Source organism: Triticum dicoccoides, chromosome 2A (assembly GCF_002162155.2).
Source record: "Triticum dicoccoides isolate Atlit2015 ecotype Zavitan chromosome 2A, WEW_v2.0, whole genome shotgun sequence".
NCBI classification, from domain to species: domain Eukaryota; kingdom Viridiplantae; phylum Streptophyta; class Magnoliopsida; order Poales; family Poaceae; genus Triticum; species Triticum dicoccoides.
In genome coordinates, this window is record NC_041382.1 from 645,414,135 (window position 1) to 645,433,723 (window position 19,589).

The following is a 19,589-nucleotide window of genomic DNA, read 5'->3' on the forward strand; positions in this document are numbered from 1 at the left end:
CTGGATGAACAGGACCCCGATCGATCGAGCCGGTTGGGGCTGGATGAACAGGACCCCGTGGAGGGCTGGATGAATAGGACCACCCCATGGAGGGCGAGATGAACAGTAGATGGTGGAGGGCAGGATGAACAGTAGCCCGTGGAGGGGTGGTTGAACAGGAGCCCGTGGAGAGGGCTGGTTGAACAGTAGCCGGTGGAGTAGCGCACGGTGGAGGCTGGATGAACAGGAGCCCGTGGATGAACAGTCGTAGGTGGAGGCTGGAGGAGGTCGACGGTGGATGAACAGTAGCTCGTGGAGGCTGGAGGGGGTCGACGGTGGAGATGAACAGTATCCTGTGGAGTCCCGTTTTGTGGTACGCCACACCCCTCCCGATGAACAGGACCCCCGTTTCGACCGTAACGCTCCAACACAAGTCCGTTTCGTCCGTTTTGCGGTACGCCACACCCCTCCCGATGAACAGGACCCTCGTTTCAACCCTAGGAGGTCCGTTTCCTCCGTTTTGCGGTACGCCAGACCCCTCCCGATCAACAGGACCCCGTTCCGAACGTAGGAGGTCCGTTTCCTCCGTTGTGCGGTACGCCTGGCCTCGTTTCCATCGCTGTTCTGTCCAAGCCCTGCCGATGAACACGACCACGCATTCCGTTCCGACCCAGCTGGTTGGCTCCCACACGTTCCGTTGCCTCCCGATGAACAGGACACATTCCGTTGCCTCCCCATGAACACGACGCATTCTGTTGCGTCCCCATGAACACGACGCATTCTGTTGCCTCCCCATGAACACGACGCATTCCTTTGCCTCCCCATGAACACGACGACGATGCTGTTTCTCCGTTCTGACCCAGCCATGTCAACGAGCCCTCGCCGTATGTATGCGCGAGCAGGCGTTCGAGACCCCGCCCGTATGTACACATACGTGGCCGTATTTTCTTTCTTGCACCCTGGCCGCCTCTACTACGACACGTGCGCGCCTCTACATCCACCAGTATATATGTATGTACACGTTCACGACCAGAATGACAACGCTACGTACGCTTCGACCAGGTGGGTCCCGACTGTTAGGCACTTCCTTGCGTGCGAAGATGTAGCTGGTGGGTCCCAACAGTCAGGGGGCGAAATACGGTGGCCCGTTCGGTGGGTCCCCGCTGTCAGGTGGAGGAATAATTATTTTGCACGTAATAAGGAGGCACTTCCTTGCTGCGGCCGTGTACCCAACTGTCAGCCTCTCCACGTACAGTCCATGTCCGATGGAAGCCGTTCCTTGACCACGTTGACCATGCTGCGCCGAGAGCACCAGGGCGGTGGATGACGACGAGGCCTAGGAAGGGGACGAAGCGGAGCCGGGGAAGACGCGGCAGTGGATGCCCACGCGTAGAGGAGTACGAGGGTTCACTAGTTCGCTGCGGTGTGAGGCTGCCGTCGCCGCAGAATAATAGGGGGTGTGGGTGAGTAGAGGGATGGCCTGGCCAGCGGTGGGAGTAGTAGGGGCGGTGAGGCCTTCGCCGCATCGCAGCCGGCCACAGGAGGCAGGAGCACGAGGCACGACCGATGCTGGTTTGGACGGCTGGAGCAAGAAGACCAGAGGTTGAAGAAGCACTACGGCCGTTGGATGGACATCGTACGGTCACTGGAGCTAGAATCGTGCATATTGACTAAGTTGACAAAGCCCTCCATCCCCGTCAACTTAGTAGGCCCACAAGTTAGCTTCCCACCAAGGTGGGTCCCAGCTAGCAGGGGGTATTCATTTTTTTGTGCGTAATAAGGAGGCACTTCCGGTGGGTCCGAGCTGACAGCAGGGGGAACATTTTTTTCGCGAAATACGGTGGACCGTCGGGTGGGTCCCAGTAGTCAGGGGCAAACATTTTTTTCGCGATATACTGGTGGGCGCCCGGTGGGTCCCTGCTGTCAGGTGGAGGAATAATTATTTTCCACGTAATAAGGAGGCACTTCCTTGCGGCTGCCGTGGACCCAGCTGTCAGCCTCTCCACGTACAGTATTCTTCCGATGGAATTCGGTCGTTGACCACGTTGACCACGCCGCGCCGACAGCACCACGGCGGTGGACGATGGCGAGGCCTAGGAAGGGGACGACGCGGAGCCGGGGAATACGCGGCAGTGGATGCCCACACGGAGAGGAGTATAAGGGTTCACTGGTTCGGCTGCGCTGCCATCGCCGCAGAATAACAGGGGGTGTGGGTGAGTGGAGTGGAGGGATGGCCTGGCCAGCGGTGGGAGTAGTATGGGGGCAGTGAGGCCTCCGCGGCAGCACAGCCGGCCACGGGAGGCAGGAGCAGGCGGCATGACCGACGCTGCTTTGGGCGGCTGGAGCAAGAAGACCAGCGGTTGAAGAAGCACTACGGCCGTTGGATGGACATCGTACGGTCAATCGAGCTAGAATCATGCATACTGACTAAGTTGACAAAGCCCTTCGTCCCTGTCAACTTAGTAGGCCCACTATACTGGGTCCCAGCTAGCAGGGGGAGTATTCATTTTTTGTGCGTAATAAGGAGGCACTTCCTTGCGTGCGAAGATATAGCTGGTGGGTCCGAGCTGTCAGCGGCGGTAACGTTTTTTTTGCGAAATAGAGAGGCCGTTTCGGTGGGTCCCAAATGTCAGGTGGAGGAAATCATTATTTTGCGTGTAGTAAGGAGGCATTTCCTTGCGTGCGGCCGTGGACCCAACTGTCAGCCTCTCCACGTACAGCCCACTTCAGATGCATGTCGGTCATTGACCACGCTGACCACGCCACGCCGAGAGCACCAGGGCGGTGGACGACGGCGAGGCCTAGGAAGGGAACGACACAGAGGCAGGGAAGACTCGGCCGTTGTTTTTGTTTCCCACGCGGAGGCGAGTACGACTGTACGAGGGTTTACTGGTTCGTTTGCCGTCGCCGGAGAATAACAGCAGGTGTGGGTGAGTAGAGGGATGGCTATGCCAGCGATGGGAGTACGATGGGGAGGTGAGGCCTGCGCGGCAGCACAACCGGCCGCGGGGAGGAGGGAGCAGGCAGTCCTGCCGGTGCTTGTTTGAGCAGCTGGAGCAGGAAGAGCAGAGATTGAAGAAGCACGACGGCCGTTGGATGGACATCCAACAGTATACATGCCATCTGTGGAAAGCCTCAAATCTGTGGAAAACAGCATACATCCCATCTGCCATTATTTCAAATAATTTACAGCCCATTTGCTAATTCTTACGGGTTTTTTTGGAGCCCATATTCTTTATGTTAGCATTACAGCCCATATTGTGGCCACGGTTAAAAAATTATATGAAATTTTGCATATGTCGGTGCGGTCTGAACTGTTTTTAATCCCGAAATTTCGAGTCACATTCAGATGGATTTTAAAAATAAATGTATATCAATATAAAATCCAATAAATTGTCCACGCATAAAAATCAATGCAATTTAAAATCTCGAAATGAAAAAAAGATATTTGAAAATAATTGTCGGTTTGATGTGTTTTAAAAATGTACAGCCCATTTCTCATAACTGATAGGCCATTTTCTCGGCCAGCCGAATGAAGCTCTCCTCGTCTTGAAAGATTTGCAGCCCAACAGGCCTGATAAAGCGACTTACTTGACAAATTACAAAAGAACTGGGCTAGCCATTTTCAGAAAGAAAAAAACTACTGGGCTGGTCTGTGGTAAACATAAAAGAAAAGGCTGTCTAGACAGGCCAGAGTGTCCCGCACAGCCCAGTTGACACCCTGCTTCCGTCTCAAAAACAAATTAGATAAATGCCACTCCAATTATGGCGATTCATAAAAATGCCACTGCAATTTCCAAACTTTGAAAAATGCCACTGCAATTTTTGCAAACTTTGAAAAACGCCATTGCAGTTTGCAAACTTTGAAAAACGTCACTCCAGACTTCGAAAAATGCCACTAGAAATGGCATGAAATGGCATTTTTCAAAGTTTGGAAATTGCAGTGGCATTTCTCGGATACACCAGATTTGGAGTGGCATTTATCAAATTAACCCAAAACAAAAATAACTGGGCAAGCTGCTGGGTCCCTGGTGTCAGCCGCTCGTTGTGCAATTCTCTCATTTATTGACTACGTTGACAATGGCATGGGACCCAGATGTCAGAAATCCACTAGGAGGAGCCATTTTTTTATTGGCTTTAAATAAGGAGGCACTTGCTTGCGTATTGACATGACCTTGGCGGGTCCCTGCTGTCATCCTCTCCATGTACAATCATCTTCTGATTATGTATGCGTCAACTTGCTAGGCCCACAAGTCAGCCTCTAAACCGTGGAGGACAAATACAACCCATTAAAAAAATAACAGCCCATTCCATACGTTCAAACGAAAAGTTCAACATTCAGACCAAAGTAATAGGTCCGATCCACATATAGAGTACTGAACTTCCACGTTGACAACCATCATAGCCAAGTTAACTATCTACTCCCACTAACACTCTAGTAGCGTACAAGTGTCGGTGATGAACGACACCTATGGGATCAAAAGAATCCCTACTACGGTTGCGGGGCGCGGGGTTGTGAGAAGAGCGGATCAAACATATAGCACACGGTTTGTTTATCCAGGTTCGGGCCGCGGGGATGCGTAAAACCCTACTCCTGCTTTGGTGGATTGTATATCTGTGTTCTTGAGCTAGCTATGGGGCGTGAGGAGCTCCAAAAAGCCGAATCCTTCTCCTGGTCGCCTCGGGCCTCCTTTTATAGGAAAAGGGGTAGCCACAGTGGCACACAGGAGGTGGAAAGGGAACAGTGATGCGAAGTTATCCCTCGCATTACATGACAAGGCGCATTTAATGCGTCTAGCCCAGGTGTCCTTGCTTTATCGGGGATGGGGGAGAGCCCTGTCTCGTCCGTCGCCGCTCCTTCTCGTGTTGACACGCGCCCTGGCCAGCGGCACCCGCGGTGCCATGTAGGCAGGCAGGCAGCTGAGGTGGCGTAGTGGTAGGTCTTCACGAAGATCTGCAAGCCGCCACGCAGGTGCCTGCCTAGCTGGTTGGGTCGGGAGCTGCATGTGAACGGCGGTGGAGGTTTGATTGGCGTGGGCCTGATGGTGGCCCTACGGGTGTTCTCGGCAAGGGCCTTGCCGGGGCCCCGGCAAGGGTCTTGCCGTGGCGCCTGCTGTCGTCCCCGGCAAGGCTCTTGCCGGGGGCCTTGTGGTCCTCCTTGGCTGGGATCCCGCCCAGGATCATCGTCTTCTAAAGGGTGTATCTGATCTTGAATGCCTTCACAAAGATCTGCATGCCACCATGGGGATGTCTCCCGAATCCTTGCCCCATGGGGGCAGTGGACTCAAGGGTGACTCACTCCATAGGTGTGGGGCGAGCTGCCACGGCAAGGGTTTTGCCGGGCTTGCTAGAACCGCCTCCCGGCAAGGATCTTGCCGGGGGGATCCGCTTCGTCCCCTTTGCTCTTTGTGGTCTTGGTCTTGGCATCGTTCTGCTTCTCTTGAGCTTTGGCCTTACCTTGGCTCACCTCCCTTGCCTTGCCCAGTGTGGTGGTGCCCGTGGCTCAGACTGCCCATGCATAGTTATAGGGGGTACAAAAAGTGTACCCCTCCTTTTGTACACCGACAACAAGTACTAACTTACTCTTAGCTAACTAGATGATGCCGGCCGCCATCTGCTGTCCGTGCTAAACATCGGCACCGGCGTCCTCCGCCTCGCCTCGGACTTGCCAGAGGTGCGATAGGGCGTGTTGCTCGCGCGCGTTGGCCCTTTCCATGCCGGCGTGGTCCACCGAAGCTTCAGCTTCCAAGCGGGAAACCCACTTGACGAGCTGGTAGTAAAAATCGGCGTCGCGAACGCGTGCGTGCCCGACAGCCTCCAGGGCTATTTGCCAGGCGCCGGCCTCCACGTAGTCGGCCCAGTTGCGGGCGCTCTGCTCGTGACTCAGAGCGTCGATGCACTGCTGCTCCATGTCCCGCTGGCGGTGCAAATCAGCGATACGCTGCTCCTCCGCCAGGCGATCGCGCTCCAACAACTCCCGCTCCTCCGCCATGTGGTCGCGCTCCAACAACTCCTCGATCTCCGCATTGCCATCTAAAGACAAATAGAATGCCTCCTCCCTCCATCCGCCTTCCGGTGAAAACCCGAACACTAGTTCCGGCGGTGACCGCCTCCAGCGTCGCCTACCTCGGACGGGCGGTGGCATGGCTGATGTGGCGAGCGACGTTGGGCCGGTGGTGGCTTATGAGGATATGGCGAGTTGGGTCACGGTGGCACCTGAGAAGGCCGGGAAACAGTACTTATAGGCGGAAGGTAGCGCAACGGTCATCAGAATTCAATGCATAATGGCTTAGCACGCCAGCTTGCCGTGGAAAACTAGAGAAACTGAAATTATGACTGTGCCGTCCCATCCCATCCGGGTCGCACGCCGGCATGGCGGTCAAACGAGTGCACTCGAATCATCTCCCTCCTTGTCAATAATGATTCCACGGATTTAAAGCGTATCTTTTTTCGCATCAGTTAGCTGCCTTAATTACGGCCGGCTGCATGCAGGCACTCAGAATCGCTCGCAGGCAGTACGCGAAGTAGCATGCAACGAGTCGCAGCCGAGGGCACGCATGCAGCCACTTAAATCGCTGGAATTAATTAGGTTTAAACTTCTGCATGCCGTTAATTATTGCCATGCCTTAGTCTTGCTGCTTTGCTCACGGGACTAATAAATCCCGGACGGAGGGAGTACCTTGGTTGGTGAGAGGTTTGAATTAAGCCCTGCAAATCGGAAAGGAGGTACTAGTACGTGCGTGATCCGCTATTTATTCGTGTAGGATCGAGTAGGTCGTTTCTTGAATTGAGCCCTGCAAACCGGAAAGGAGGTAGTACGTGCGTGATCCGCTATTTATCCGTGTAGGATCGATAGTGTAGCTTGTCAATTTCTTCAGAGGTAGGCATTTTTATCCGTGTAGAATCGATAGTGTAGCCTGTCAGTTTCTTCAGAGGTAGGCATTTTTATTCAAAAAACTGCCACTTCGCATCTTGCGTCGCAAATAAAACTGCCAGGAGCGCATTTGTAGGTTAGCTAGTGATCGATCAGTAACTTGTAAACACCGAGCGAACAGAAATAAGTAACTATTAATGCATCTCAATGATTCACAGATCATATACAAATATGTAGCTCTAAAAGCAAAGATCAGCCACTTTGGATCTCGCATTGCAAGTAAAACTAACTAGTACGATTCCCATACATAAGATCAACATGTTAATGCATCTCAATGATTCACATATCATATACAAATATGTAGCTCCAAAAGTAGAGATCTAGAAAAAACATCTATTCTTCCTACTAACATGGATGCTTTTCTTGGCCAACATTCAGTACAGACTGAAAGACAAATTTGTTTGTGAAGTCTACAATTCCTCTTGCAAACATAAGTGGTTTCACCAACAACTGGAACCATGAGAATGAATCACACATGATGGAGGAACATCCACTGCAATATGATTTGGTCTTCTCTCGATCACACCGCGAGACTATTTTCGGAATACAAACTTTAACTTAAGCAAAATGATGCCCATTGTATAATCAGACCAAAGCAATGAAGCACCTAGTGTTGGCCAATAAATAGTACAATACTACTTTTCTGCAGTCCATGAAGTGACTATCCAATCTTTCCTTGTCTATTTTCAAATGGCACTGCATGCAGTGACTATACTCTTCTCTTGTGCAGTTCAACCAAAATTGCGGACACTTTGTTTGTTTGCCAAATAGCAACGGGAAGACATCTCTGTCTGCACAAATATCAAGCAGCTAGTAAACATATACCACACCTTGTATTTTCGGTTTAAACATGTCTCTTCCGCTTAGCATCTGTCATGTTCTGCACTGGACAATCTGATACAGTTATGTTTTGCCCTAGACAATTTCATACTGAATTGATTTGCTGGTTCAGAGCAGAAATATAGCGCCTATTCTTCATCAGACCAAGGATATCCATGTTCGCCATGATGGAAGAGGTGAAATCAATACAACCGAAATTGAGCATCAAATCATTGAATCCTGTCCTGCACCTCCAATGTAGGTCCACCCTGCCAATAAATTCACATGCAAACCACTAGTATTACTATCTAATGATAGTAATAAAAGAGTAGCAAGATAGTAGCAAACCATGTACCTTTGTAATGAACAGCTCATAGTGCCACCAATTGGATATAAAGGTTTGGAAAAAACATGCTCCTAATGTTGAACCAGTTGGAGTTTTTGTGCAGTTCCACTAAAATTGAGCATCCCTGTTTGCATAGATATTGAGAGTGTGATTACTCTAAAAGTGGCACTAGTTGAAGCATAGACTCACAAATATAAGCATTCCAATTTCATAATGGGAAAAGGTAGCAAGACTGTTTCTAACCACCTGTTTGAAGGAATAAATAAAACAACATCGGCTGATGTCAGGAAGGCATACATAGTTTTTTTCTGAAAAACTGAGCCATTCCTGACCTTTCCTCTTCTTTTAAGCAAATTTTGTGCAGTTCTACTAAAATAAAATGCCATCACCACCTTGACAATTCAGTGACACTGTACAAAAGGAAATGACTTAACATTACATCATGATGTCAGGTATGTAGTCGACAGGCATTAGAGACAAACATACAGACCTCCTCCGATAACATAATGAACATTAATTTTAACAAAGGTGTGACTAACTTTACCGGGATAATTTGAGTGAACTCTACACCCTTTGTTCCTTAATATAAGATGTTTTCGCGGTTCAATTTAAAGTACCCAAACGTCTAGTATTTAGAAAAACAGGTAGTAGTTTTCTTGAGCACATATCTGGGAAAGCTTGCCACACTTTATTTATGTCCATACGCTAATGCAACACCATTTGAATACTACAAATATACACTAATCCAGTGGCTAGTGCAACAGTAGAGTAGTTAGTTTATTACAGGGTACAGTACAATGGTTTTACTGAACAGATTTCAATAAACTCTAGCACTGGAAGGTTTCTATAAGAATTAACAATACAAAATGTAAAGGTAACAAGTTTCAGGATTGGTATACTAGCTCTGCATGAGCATTAAACCAAATACAAAAGTCTGAAGGTAACTAGCATTATTAACTAATGACAGTATGAAAAAATTGCAAACCATGTACCTCCAAGGTAAATATCATTTCGAACTCGGGGGGACCTTAAAAATTTCTATCCCAATCTTGATAATCAATCAAACATAAAAACTTGATCGAACGAATCAAGAGAACAGCCGGAGGAGGAGGTGCCCACTCTTGACCTTTCCTCTTGTCTTCATAATTGTCTGTGCTGTTTAACCAAAATAAAATGACATCAGCGCCTTGGCATTTTGGTGACACTGTACAAAAAAATTAACTTATCTCATGAAAGTGAGGTATGTAATCTATAAGCATTAACAGTGCAAAAATATGAAGGTAGTAACAAGTTTCATCATTGGTATACTGGCTGTGCAACAGCATTAGGATGCCTTAGCTGAAAAATCTTTAATACATCCACAATCAATAGCTAACCCTGAAATAATCCAATGACATTAAATGGCATTGCTTAAATTTATTGGTGGCATTAGACTGAGAGCGGCATTAGTTAAATGTGGAATCACTTTAGCAGTAGCATTGCTTGACTTGACTGCTGGCGTTATACTAACAACAGAAAAGTGGCAATAAGAGCATGGGAGGCCCATTCGGACAGTGGGCGCAGCAGTATGATGTACCTCCACAGACGCAGAGTGGTGAGGGAGGTATGGTTGCCCAGAGCAACAAATATCCAGGCAGCATATGTGGATTACGTCCCATTTTTTTCTCTCTTTAGCCACCTTTTTACTATGCGAGGATAACAAACCGATCGACCTGGTCATTCTCTATTGCGTTGTCATGCCTTTCTACCCTTCTTCAAACAAGAGACATGAGACTCGTTCCTTAGCTACTGATTTTCCCCTTTTCAACCTAGATGCGGGCTCGATGCCTACTCTCTTGGACAGTACAGTCTTCCTTCCTTTCCTTATTCAACCCAGACATGGATTAGTCTGCATGAAGTAGGGTTTCCTTTAATAGTGCAAATTATGGTTTTCGTCTGCGTGGCCAGCAGAGCAGAGGATAGCAAATTGGGAAGATGGTGGAGTGAAAAAAGATCCACATGCAACGACATGGCAGATGGGGCAATAGAACAAGGTTATGGTTCGAAAAGAGGTAGCATACCTGAGGGTCGGCGGGAAGTGGCTTCGCTCGTGGTCGTCGTCCTCTGCACACACTACGACAATGAGCTTGGGGACGGAGGCCATCCCGTGCGGGCGCTAGGTCTGAGAGGACGGCCTTGTCATCAGTGCGTGACCTCGCTCGCCTACGACGAGTGCGTTAACGCTGCACGTCCTTTTCTTCCCCAGCGGATCTGTGACCACCGGTGAGGAGGGAGAGAGGGGCCGTCTTTTTTAGATATGGAGAGAGGGTGGTAGTGTGAGAAGCAAGTGGGCAGCCCTTAGCAAGAAAGCGCTCAAGCTCCAGCCTATATATCTTTTTTATACTACTAGTACTGGAGGTGGAGTAGTGGTAGAGTAGTTTATATTTTCTCTGCATACAATACCAGTTAGTCATGCTTCAAAACTGATCGGAACGCCATTAAAAAGATAAAGGTCGATAACTAATGCCGCACCTCGGGCCAACGCGGCCAGATCGCATTTTGCATGAGAAATTACACACCATGTTTCGTTGACATGTGGTCCCGTTCCAACATATCAGTGAGACGATGGCGAGTAGTAGGAGTATTTCCGAATGGACGTGTAGGCCGGGGCGCCTCTTCATGAACCGTGGCAAATTCGCAACCGTCCACGGATTCTTCGCCTTTCCCTCTCGATTTGGAACTGCTGTCGCACGCTCTTCCTCTCCCTCCTCCATTTTCCTTCAGCCCTTCACCCTTTCTTCTACCATTGTTCGATTGTCTTCTCCATGGAGGGAATAGGCCGAAAACGACCCTGTTATTCTTGCCCCGATCTAAAAGATGACGTGGTGGAGGAACTCATTGATCGGTGCGACGTCATCACCTCGACTAGCATGGCAGGTTCGTTCAAGCCCATTCTCGACTCAACTAATAACATCATTACAGAGAACCCAAGAGTCAAGGAGCGGTTTGATCTCCCCTATCTTCTTTGCCGTGACCCTGATGATGACTGGCGCCGGCACGACGGAGGCCTCGCCCTATGCAAGTTGATGCTGCTTGATAATGATATGTATGATGTTTAGATGCCATCGCTTGAGGGCAAGGCTTGGGAGGACGCAAATGGAGATTGGGTTGTTTACATTGGGTCCAACTGCAAGTGGGAACTTGTGAATGTGTACACTCGTCACCGGGTTCCACTTCCAAAAATCTCAGCACACTGCCCAGAGGTTGAGCACACCGGTAATGTACGCACGTTCAAATACGACAATGGTGACTGTATTCTATGGAAGATAGCAATTTGTCGAGTTGCCAACCGCTCTTGGAATTACAGCAACTATGATGTTGTTGCTATGTTCGACAAGCTTGTTGCCGTCCTTGATGGTTTCACTCGATGGATATTGCTCAAAAATCAGTTTCTGTACACGGATGAGTACTGTGATGCAATTCAATACGAGGGCCTTGTGTTTTCTGCCACCACTCGTGGCACTGTTTTTGCATGGCATCCTCATAGTTTCAGTACATTTGTCTTCCACCGTAATTATAATTGTTTCATCCACATGCATGCAGGTTAGCAAGTTTTCCTTTACTAATTAACCTTCTTCTTGTGTTTCCAAGGTCCTGTGAACATCCCACCACCTATACTTGAAAATTTTTATAACCAAGGGGGAGATGACAATGGTGATGATCACGAGCATGAGGACGAGCAGCGCCCATATACTCTGTGGCGCCTGGCAACTAATTCCGATGGATCACCTCTTCTTGTGTGTATACAGCCCACTGATGATGTTACTGCTAAGGAAGCAGGTGTCTCCCGTGGTCGCACTCTCCGGACGTATTCCAACACCTGTTCCATGGTATTCGGGATGGATACTAGTGGCTAGCGCCAACTCCTTCTCCCTGGTACAGAATTGGTAGTCTTGGAGAAAACTCGCTCTTCCTTGGACAAAACTATCCGATGATGGTGAAAGGCGATCCAACTGCTGTTGACACATTTATGAGAAGCAACTGTGTCTATACCTCGGACATTTGTGTGGTTCCCTACCCTGGTAGGGATATAGTAGGCCGCTTCAGCCTGGATGATCAGTCCTGCGTTGGTTTCCAGATCGACAATCGATGGCCCGTCCTAGAGAATCACTTGTGGTTCAAAGCAAGCATTTCCAACAACGAGGAATGGTTGAGTTGAAGTTCATTTCATTGCTTGTTATTTGTTGTGTGGTGAAAACTTTAGTATTTATAATGTATCCTCGTTGTCGATGTGGGTTGATGACCTATTGTATGTAATAAAATGATATGCGTGTGATAAACTTACTAAGTTTATGAATGGCTTTCGAGTCGCTTCTCTGAGTGAGTGGTGCGACGAGGCAAAAAAATATTTTCTGAATACATAATTGTATGTGCATTGCAACAGGTTATCGGATGAGGCCAATTAACAATAGTAGTACACTATTTGTACTAGCTTCACATGCTTCGCGCGTCGGGCGGGTGTTTTTACTGTAGCCATATGTTAATGTGTTTGCTATACGTAACCAGCACCTCGAATCCTCGATACTAGTACTATATAGTAGGAGTAAGTAGTAGGAGTAAGTAGTAGGAGTAGTAGGGTGGCATGGGCCAGAACAAGCATTCACGTCCAGGAATACGGCACACGCCACCACCACGACATCCATCTGACACCATATTATTTCTTGGAGTCCGTGCTAGAGCAATCTCTTCAACCTCGTCGTTTCTCTAACTTCAGCCATCGCGCGGCGGGCGAGGTGGGGGTTTGCCGATAGTCGGTTTCCTTAACTGCGGTCCCACTTGTAAGGCCAACTCCAACGCACGACCCCAAACGCACCTCCGTTTTGCATGAACTCCAACGATAATTTTGACTAGAAAAGCAAGACCAAAGAAAACAAGGACCACAAGAATACATTTTACTACTCCTGTAAGTTGGATTAGTGCCTTCTCGATGCATTCATTGTTGATCTGCGGAGGCTCGATCTTGCGTCTGTGCTAGCTAAAAGTGATAGAACATCTACTAAATTGCGCTCTATCAATATATGGATGTACTCTTCTTCCCAATACAAAAACTTGCATCCATTCTACTCCCTCCGTTGCACAATACATGCCTTCTATTTGTCAAAATATATATGTATCTAGACATGTCTTAGTATATAGGTACATCCATTTTTGGACAAATGGAAGTCAAGTATTTTGGAACGGAGGGAGTACACAATAAAAAATTTAAGTTAGCACAACTAGTCTAATCCAAGAGCAGAACCGAAGATTTGGTCGGGTTCTTCCTCCTTTTGCTGACAAGTGGGACATCCAGCATCCAGGTCGTGTCATGAAAGAAAATAGAGTGGTAGTTGAAGCCACGAGATGTGCATCTTGGGTTAAACTGTAAATAGAATCTTAACTACTCTTGAGTAACTCCAAAAGCGGCCACCGAAGATCTTTATTGGATTTGTTTTTCATCACCAGCACGTCGAGGTGAAAGATGTGCAGGTTCAGTGGGTCCTCTTGCGTTTTCACTGACATGTGGGGCCGCATGTGAGCAAACAGACGATGGGCTTCGCGCGTCCGCTGGCTGGCTGAGAAGAGAGATAGAGGAGGGATGAGCACGGACTGCAGGAAATTTGTTCTACGTACCTCGATATAGGCTCGATATAGTGGGGTGGCATGGGCCATAACTCAGTAGCATTCACGTCTAGCAGTATGGCACATGCCACCCACACGAGTCCCATCTGACACCAATTTTCTTGGAGTCCGTGCTACAGCCATCTCTTCTCCCTCCTGTTTTCTCAGCCATCGCGCAGTGGGCGGGGTGGGGGTTTGCCGATAGTCGGTTTGCTCAACTGCGGTCCCACTTGTAAGTGAAAGTGCAACACCGCACGCATTCCCGCTTGAGCGGCGTGCCAGACCAACCGTGTGGGGGTGTGATGCGAACACGACAGGCTTTTCCTTTTGAACTCGCAACTTGTAAAATTTGGTTCTGCTCCATGGCGCGACCGATAGATAGAAAATAATGATTTTTCCTAGAGTAATGAGAAGTTTGGTTCTTGGCGCCGTTCATGCATGGAGTACGTACGAAAATTATGAAGTTGATGCGAAAGGTAAGATAATTACTGTAGTATCATATACTACTACATGGATTTGACGGAAAGATAAAAATACATACGGATCCATCAACGTTCAACGACATCCTCACGCCCTAGTGTGCCGGGTCACCAACTGACGTGTGAGGAGCAGCGGCGTTGGCGGCGAGCTCAACGTGCTTCTGAACAGTGCCGTCCAAGGTTGCCCTGCGCTCCAAGAAGGCCAGCGTCCTATCGTCCTCCTCTTGCATGTAGTAGTCCTTGTGGACGATTTGCGCATAGACGTGGGTGATTATGTCGATGGTGTCTTGCTGCGCCAGGCGCTGCGCGGCGAGCGCAACCTCGAGGTGGACATTCTCCGGCGCGACAACGGGCAATCGCAGGGCCACCAGTGCGTCGAAGAGGTTGTTACCATAGTGGCCGTTGAGGGTGGCGGGAATCACAGAGCCTGGGCGCGTCGGCTGGAGGGTTACGTCAAAGTCGTCTGCAAGCTTCTTGACGATGGTGAACTTGTCAAGGAAACCGACGAGGACCTCGTCGAACAAGGAGACGAAGCTGTCGTCCAAGTGGCCCCTCACCCTGGCGGCCTCAAGAAATACTACCTAGAGACGTTCCTCGGTGCCGGGCCGCAGGCCGGCGTCATGGACCATCTGGCACAGCCGGCTGATGCTCGCGCTCATCGCCTCCATGGGTCTAGCGTAGCTTCTAGCCAACTGATCTTGCGATTCGAGTGATCACTCAGCCCTTGGTTAGCGTGCGTAGGTGCGTAGGATTTCGTACTACTCCTCGGCCCTCTACTGCACCTGCCTTTGGCTGTATGATAGGTGGGCCGGCCACCCCCTGGGGCCACGTGTCATTCACCCAAAATGAAGCCGCGTCCCCCTCTGTGCCGGTGCAGTATAGTCACCTCACCAGACCTCTAGTTGGGGCCAAACGAGAGAAGTTTGATGTTTACTGGTTTATTGGTCCCCTTTGCATTTTGCGCCAAGTTTTGACCTTTGATTTAACTAATAAAATGTTAATTCATGTAAACAAAAATGTTGTGTAAGTCACCTTCTGAATACTTAGGCACGGTGCATTAACTCCCTCCTTGTTTCTTATTTCGTTGACATATCAACCAATGAGAGATGTGGGCCGTGCATGCTTTCAATGACTTGAGACTACCAAACATGACATGCAGTGTTTAGTTCATTGCATGTAATCCTATTAGTACTCTAGTTAGGAGTAGCAAAAAAGCATTAAGTTCTCTCGCCGATAGGAATAAAACACCATGTATTTATTTACAGAGGGAGTAGTACATTTTTGGTGACATGCATTACTAGATATTGCTAGTCAAATACTAAAATCCAGATGGACGTGGTAGTACTCCTAAATCCAGACGGTGGTGCTACTAGTACTAGTAATAGTACTACCAATGTAGGAGTAGTAGTAGGAGTACTAGCACTATACTATCCATTGGTCAAATTATTACATGCTGCTCCTCATAGTGAAGTGACAAGACCCTGCGCCGAAGATGACACCTGAGTATAGGCGTCGTGTTCGGCATACCATAGTCAGCCTGACCGTTTGCAGTCACTATCATCATGGCTGTAGAGCTAGCCTTCTTACAACTAGCCCTGTTTGACATAATTTCTCGTGCGTAGATGCCTGTGCATTGCACGGAACACCAAGATTGGGGGTGGACGGCTCCGGTAGCGGCCATCGCGCCGGATTTTCCACGACCTTCTACTCCTAGATGTGTACACGTGTGCTGGTGTGTGTTGTGTGCTGGGTGTGCGCGAGTGCGTCCTTCTATGCATGCCGCCGCGCAGTGGTGAATTGTGCGTGAGTGCATCCTTCGCGTGCAAGAAGTTTGTCCTCAATGCGCCCTCAATTTACTAGCGTGCGGGGTGCTACCCCGAGTGGTTTCAAATTTGTTTACTTCACCGCGTGTCAGATGGGCCTCTAGTTTACTTATTTTCACCCACTGCCACATGGGCCAGCACACGAAGATACAGAACACGAGCTGACAAGGCAGCATGTGGATTGGTTGACCGGTCAACTAAACAATATACGGAGCTATATGCTGACACAGTGAGCGTATAATCCGTCGGTATAGAGAGTTCGAGTGAGAGGGGAGGCCAGTGAGAGATAGCAGAGAGAGAGAGAAAGAGCTACTCCCTCCGTTCGATAATGTAGTTCCAACATTTTTTTAAGTCAAACTTTTGAAACTTTGACCAAGTTTATAAAGAAATTACTTATATCTACAATACCAAAGATAAATGATAGTATGAAGTAAGTACATGTTGTGATGAATCTAATGATCGTTCCAGATGTAAATGTTTTTCTCCACATATACCTGGTCAAACGTTTCTGAGGTTTGACTTTTCAAAACATCCATATGCTTATGGACGTGACAGAGTCCCTAACAAGAGAGAGAGAGAGAGAGAGAGTGAAAAAAGTGTGTGTGTGTGTGAAAGAGACATGGACAACACACGATAAAAGTAGAGAAAAAGCATGCGTGTCTTATGCAAACATATCACACATGCATCTTCGACAATGGAGGCAAGGTGAGGAGATAATGTGTGGTTGTTTGGAACCGAGAGAGCAAGACCCCTAGCACGTGGCCAAGAGGGGTTTGACAAACAAGGGAGAGAGGTCGAGAGAGACGTACGGAGAAAATGCAGACATGGGGAGGAGAGAGTGTATGTTTGTCATAGAGAGATCCCCTGGAGATCGTGATGGGACTACATGGGTGGGAGATCAAGTGACAAGGTGTGCGCGCGATAGAAGATGCCCTGAGAGATATCGAGATAGATGTATGGATGGAAGGAGACAATACGTGTGTTCCTGTTGGCTAGTAAGAGATAATCATACTTAGGAGGGGGGGGAGTGCTTGCGCCTATGATGGATTGAGGGATTATGGTACTTAGGGGGGTGCATGTCACATGGAGAGAGAACAAGGGCGGAGAGTGTTGGATGGGTCTATACATATAGCGCGAGCGAGACATGTGTATGTGTGAACCAGGGAGATATAAGGCCAGTTTGGCTTGCGTCCTGAGCATCTTTTGCCTGGCCTGGGGTTGTGGCTGGATTTCATGCACGCTTGTTTGGTTGCTACCCTGTGAAAAACAAAGCCCGCCTGGCCTGGGTTCCCTTGCACTTCAATTAGCCTGGTTGAACTCTAGACACTGCAAGTAGCCTGGCCCAGGCGACCGATTTCGAATGCCTGGTCATGCCTGGTCGTGTGGCCATGAGGCTAACAGCAACATGGATGGATATTAGCATTAAATAATTGATGCATGGATTGATTGATGGGACGTTGATGCTTTGCCTGGCCTAAGCATGAACCAAACGCTTCAGCACCACACAAGCCTGGTCAGGCAGAAATATTTTACATCTCACGTCCACACCAGGCAGTACTGGCCATCAAGGCATGAGGGTCAGGTCACGAACCAAACTGACCAATAACGTTTGAGAGAGATTGAGGAGCCCCGATAAGGCTGAGTGGTGCGTCAGATAGCTGAGAGGGGGAAAGAGATATTCCATCCACTCGATAATGCAGTGCATGTAAATTTTTTAGAAGTCAAACTTTGGAAACTTTGATCAGGTTTACGCCAATGTTATTTATATCTACAATAGCAAAGATACATCATACAAAACTACATCTCATGGTGAATCTAATGGCATATGTTTGCCGTACTAGATGTAATTCTTTTTCTCCACGTACATGGTCAAACTTTGTGATGTTTGACTTTTCAATAAATCTATATGCTATGGACCGAGGAGAGTGCCTCAGTCGAGACAGATCAAGTGCGTGTGAAGGAGAATGAGTAAGTGTGCAAAAAGAGTATGTGTGTGAAATAGAAAGTGACAACAAACGATAAATTAGAGAGAGAGAGAGTGTTTTTTTCGTTTCTTATGCGAACATATCATGCATGCATCTCCGAGATGGAAAAGCGAGGTGAGGAGATACACGAAGATAGCTAGTGTGAAAATGTTTGCAACGGAGAGAGACACCCCTGTAGCACATGTCCAATAGAGGTGTGGCCAACAAGGAACAAAGGTCGAGAGGGACACATGGATGGCATGGACGCATGAGGAGGGAGAGAGGGTGTGTTTGTGATAGAGAGATCTCGTCGAGATCGTGAGGGGACTATATGGTGGGAGATCGAGGGAGTGCGTGCGTGATAGAAAGATGCCCCGAGAGAAATCGAGATAGACCATGCACATGTTTGTGATGGAGACTAAGATTAGCTAGTCATATACATATAGGGGGGGGGGCTGCGTGTGCCTACAATTGAGTGAGAGACCATCATAGTTGGCTAGCTGGGCATGGGATTGTGTGTGTGCGCGTGTGAGATGGAGAGAGAACGAGGGGGAGAGATAGAGTTTTAGATGGGCCTATTGAGTGCGAGTGAGATATGCATGTGTATGTGTGACCCAGGTGGATGGAGAGTTTGAGAGAGGGGGGAAGAGCTCCGAGACGACATAGTGGTGCGTGAGAGAGTTACAGGAAAAGAGCCAAGGAATCTGTGTGCGTGCGATGAGTGCACCCAAGATATCTAGCTTGGACTAGCTAGAGTATCATACATAGTATGCGAGAGAGACCTATAAATGGTGTATATATGCATGCGAACTAGAAAGACCCCCCCACACACAAAGAGAGAGAGAGAGAGATGGAGAGAAAGGGAGAGGGACGAACAAGGTTTTTGTGTCGGATGCGTGCGACAGAATTGAAGATTTTCGGCGAGAGAGAGAGAGAGAGAGAGAGAGAGAGAGAGAGAGAGAGAGAGAGAGAGAGAGAGAGAGAGAGAGCAGGAGTCCGGGAGAGGGGGAGGTCGCGTTTTATGCATCAAAGACTGATATAAACCATGTTTTGATATAAGCTTGCATTCAAATATGTTGGAGAACATGTTGTCCGCAATCCACACATGAACGGATATATGCGTATATCAAACAAGTTCATTAATTTGACTTTCAACATGTTCATGGAGTACTGTAATACTGTACAACATGCTACTCGATTGAGGTGTTCAATTTTGGATTTAGTTCACTATTTTGACCTACTGAACGAGCTATTTCATTGAATCGAGATATTTCATTTTGGGTTTGATTCGCGTTTTTGAGTGGGTCAACTATTTGTCATATAGTAAATCGCTAGCAATGAGCATGTAAAAACACATTACTCCCGAGCATCATCTCTCCATCTAAAAAAGAAGTGGCAAGCTATTATTTCAAAATTTGATCCGAATCGACTTGGTAAGGTAGACGTGGATGCTCATTCCCCCAAAATTTGAATGAACCGTTAAACATCCTCTCTGCTCGGTGGAATTCGCCCGAGCAAATAAATGGGAGACGCGAAATTACGGTCCTATGTGGGACACACATCAATTGGCCCGTTGTACATCGAGGGTATGTTCGTAACTTCATCCAA